Here is a 4,769-nt window from a genome sequence, read left to right as displayed (position 1 = left end):
TCTCTTCTTGTTCTTAGTGCTTAAGAACTTTATTTAAGTAAGTTTTGTAATTTTAGTTTTTAATTCAAGAGGAGAAAAGGAGAAGGCAAATGAGATGCAAAAATCAATTTTGTAATCTCATTTGGAACTCAAAAGCATCCAATCCTTGGATGGATGGCTCATGCTCCTAACAATTTCTTTTGAATATGGTTATGTATTTCTACTTCTTATATTCTAAAAGTTTGAATTTTAATCATTCCAGTTGGTGCTTTGATTAATTTTACTTCTTTGAGAAATTCTTAATGATCTTTTTAGATTGATCACCTAAAAATTGATTTCAAGTCATAAAATTACTTGTCTCAAACACTTAACAAATAAACAAAGAAGTAGTTGCACTACTTAGTTTATTTGCCAAGTTAAGCATACATTTCTTAAGATCTTATATTTATTACTACTTCAATATTAGAGTATTAGAGTAGCCAAGATTAGGGTGTGACAACCTAATCTCTTTGTGGACGTAATATTTTTTAGTAATAAATATAAGTGATTATCATTCTACCATATTAGGACATACACTAAAAGGAGGATTTTGTCCTCATAGTAGGTTTAATCGATTAACAACATCGATTAACTGTTGTATAAAATCTAATTCTAGGTAAAATTGAATCATACATTATCGATTAAGATCCATTATAATCGATTAACATCGGTAGAATTTACATTTTTTTCCTTTCTTTTGGAAATAAGCTTTCATATATCATTTTGCTTATTGATCATGCCAAAATGGGGAGAAAAGTTGTTGTTTATCTTTTGCAGGAGTTGCAAGAAAAGAAAAGTTGAGGTTTCCTCAAAGAAAATGATGAATCACCCAATGCTCAAATTGAGGGGGCGCAAGAGGAAGAAATGCGCATCAACTTACAAGGAAAGTGCAAAACATAGTTGATTACAATTAAGCAGATCCAACAAAGAATTGTCAGATCCAACAAGTATCAACAGGTGTTTGTCATCATCAAAATGGGGGAGATTTAAGATGCAAGCATGCATAAATGTGTAAATTGTGTATGCAAGCGTGTATCACATAGATTCTGATGAAGTCAAAGGTTAATGAAAGATAGATTTTGATAAAGAAAAAGATCGTCAACAAAGATTAATGAGCAAAAGACAAGCTTGAAGGGATGAGCAAATCAACAAACAACAAAGTCAATAAATAGTCAAGACTCAAGTTCATACAAGGCCAAACATTCAAGAAGATCTAGAGGCTAAGTTTTTCATATCTTTATTAGGTCACAAGATGTTTTCTTAGTAAGAGTCTAGGCTAGGATGAACCCGAATGAAAGTCTCATATGCTAAAATCAATCATAACTAAAATGAGACTTACATGCATAGATACATGATTTACATGCACATGCATACATACATGATCATATGATTTTGGATGCATTTAAAAAGAGTTTTAAATCATACATCATTCAAAGTCATGCATCATAGTCATTGTCCTCATTATCGACGTAGAGTCTAGTTCTGATCGACCTCCACCTAACTTCATCTTGTGGTCGCCTCATTGGTGCTGGCGAGTGGGATTGACCTCTACTTCGGGTAGGGGTCGGTCAATCGGAGAAGGACGAGCAATTTGACTCTCACGACCTTGTTGGCCCGTTGGAGGAAGAGAATGGTTAGAATGGGAATTGTATAGATGGATCGGGCAGCTTTTCTGGAGAAGTGGCGACCGGTCTTAGATAGGGAATTCAGTTCATAGTCTAATGTTTCTTCTAGTGACAGGTTGTTGATCTCGAGGATATATATTGCAAGGGCGAACAAGTTCCCAATCCCCGAGGGTCTAGATGACCCTGACTCCTACTACTGGTAAGTTGACCAGGATGTGTTGGGTACCTCTAGCTACTTCCTTGAGGATGTGTCGCCCAAAGTAGTCATGCTAGCACATGCGTCAAAATGCATCCAGTCACGCGCTCCCTCTTCCGAAGAAAGGACTTGTTAGTACCTTCAGGCCGACCGAGGGGACAAGTACAACTTCTACATGTACGACTATTACACCCGGAAAATCTGGCTAAAAATTCCCCAAGACGGGTGGTATGTGGACATATTGAACCACCTTCTGGTTGCCCTCTCCGAGCTGTGCCTGAATGCTTGGCGATTTATCCAAACATTCGGCCTCTACTGCAAGGTGATGAAGTTCTCTTGCACGATTTTCCTATTTTTCTAGATGTTTCGGGTGACCCATAACACCAACGAACGAAGAGAAGATTGGCCATCACGGGTGGACTTGTCTCCAATCAAAGAACAATCATGTTTTTTCCACCCTTATGACTCCTCCACCAAGAACTGGAAGGTGGGGTTTTATTGGGATGAGATCTGTGGAGGAGCCCATTAGTATGCGTATGGCCCATGGGGAGAGCGTCTTTTCTAGTTCTCCTAGAATGGTAGCCTCCACTAGAAGCCGACTAAGAAGTTCAGTTATGACTTCAGTTATGACTTCAAAAGCCTTGAAAACGGCGTCGTGTTGTCTTGTCCGACCCGTCCAAGGACGACCAAGCCTTTGAACGTAGAGTTGGTAGGTACCAAGTTGTCATGCATTCATAGTTTGTAGGTTGACTATGTACTTCTTGTTTGTTTTCCCCCTTATTCTAGCTGCTATAGCCGACCTTCTAGAGAAGAGTTAATTGTTAGGCCAGATCATCCAATAATTGGGGTCGGGCAAACGTGCTCGGACAAGCTTGCCACTTTGTTTGTCTAGCCAGTCCGAGGGGAGCCCTCCTCCTTCAAATCGTTGGGGAACAAATCTTTCATCGCCCAGTCCTCTTCCAACTAATCAGAGTCGGCTGATCCAAGTGGCTCTGATCGTTCCTATAGTTCCAGTAATGGTCATCGCTACAATGGCTCCCCCACTCGAGCAGGAGGTACCTTCTGATCTGTGCATGATCTTCCATCCCTATGCTATCCACCAATCAGTGAGGAAGGGGAAAGCCCCATGTTCGGAGGATCGGCCTCTAGTGGGATACTCTGTCCCTCAGGTGGTCGAGTTGAACTTGGTGAAAGATGAGGTGAAGGTCTTGCTAGATGGGTCTTCGATCCGTGACATTATGAGGTAAGTTCGGACATCCTCGATCTTGGCAGCAACCATCACCAAGTATCAGGAAGGCGAGAGTGTGATGGTTGAGCGGTTGGAGGGCGAGTCCCTTAACGTTGTATGAGACCGCCATTCTATTGACCTCTAGAAGCTGAAGGAGGCTCACGAGGTCGAAGTGAAGGGGTAAGAGGCCTAGATAATGGCGGCTAGTCAAGAGTTGCCCGGCCTGATCCACCGCAATGAAGAAGTTTTCTAAGATCTCTTGGCTACCCAACGAGAACTAGTCGGTTCCTAGGACGAGCTACCGGCATGATGGCGCGTTATGAGGAGGTCAAGGGGGAGATTCGTCAGCTCAACGAGAAGTTGAAGTTGTCAAAAGTTCTAGGGCAGGTTGCTCAGGACTCTCGCAACCAAGCCCAAAAGGAGGTTGTCCGCCAGATTGAGGAGGTGGCTTCCCTCAAGCTAGAGAAAGACATGCTGGTGGTGGAGCGGGACGCCATCTCTGGCCTGATAATGGATGTTGTGTACCTTTCCTAGGATAACATTTTTGCCAAGGTCGGTTTGGTGATCTGAGAAAAGGCTGCTCATAGACACACATCAACGCGTATGTCTAGGATCTTTATTAATAATATGAAACTGAGTACGATGATGGCTGGAGTTAACCTCTCTAATAATAATCTAAAATCGAAGACAATGGTAACCAAAGTTAACTTTTGTAATAACAATCTGAAACTCAAGATAATGTTGGTCGAAGTTAACCCTTCTAATAACAATCTGAAACGGGAGATGATTTTTGTTGAGTTAACTTCTGCAATAACAATTTGAAACAGAAGACAATCCTAGTCGAATCTGCACCTCTAATAATAACTAGAAGCTGGGGACATCCTTGGCCATGATTTTTGTAGTCACACTAAGTTTTGGTTAGCAAACCGAGTCTTGGCAAGGGGAGTATTCAAACTTGACCTGTACTCGAAGAAGACTGTAGTGGTCAGATTTGATGTTGACTGCCACCAAAAGGGGACAAAGTCCGCCCATTTGGGGGTGTAGGTGTTGAATCACTGGTCAGGGGGGACGTGGTCTGCACCTTGGGTGATTTAATGAACCGCTGTTAATGGGGGACATGAGCCATGCCTTTGAGGGGTATTGAAATTGGACCACTGGTCAAGGGGGACGTGGTCCGCGCCTTGGGTGATTTATTTGACCACTGTCAAAAGGGGACATAAGTCACGCCTTTGAGGGGTATTGATATTGGATCAATAGTCAAGTGGGATGTGGTGCATGCCTTAGGTGATTTATTTGAATACCGTCAGAGGGGGACATAGACCACACATTTGAGGGGTATGGATATTGGAGGGGATCCCTGCGATAAAGACATGAATCAATAATACCTCGTTATTATAATGTATTTGTTACAATGGGTTGTCCGACCATAAAAGGGGTCGACATTACATTTCTAAGCATAAAAGACTCGGAGGTTTGCAGTATCCCATGTTCAGGAAATTGTTTTCCTAGCCAGGTCTTCCAACTTGTAGGTGTCGTTGCTTGTCTTATCTACCACCCGATAAGGTCCTTCCCAATTGGGCGACAATTTTCCCTTGACCCGACCAATGTCCGTCTATGGAAGACCAAAGCTCCAGCTTCGAAGTTCCTGAGGACGACCGAGGAGTTATACTTGTATAGTGTCCTCCTCTCAATGATTGCTTCT

Source organism: Lupinus angustifolius, chromosome LG11, assembly GCF_001865875.1.
Source record: "Lupinus angustifolius cultivar Tanjil chromosome LG11, LupAngTanjil_v1.0, whole genome shotgun sequence".
Taxonomy (NCBI): domain Eukaryota; kingdom Viridiplantae; phylum Streptophyta; class Magnoliopsida; order Fabales; family Fabaceae; genus Lupinus; species Lupinus angustifolius.
Note: the sequence above shows the minus strand (reverse complement) of the source record.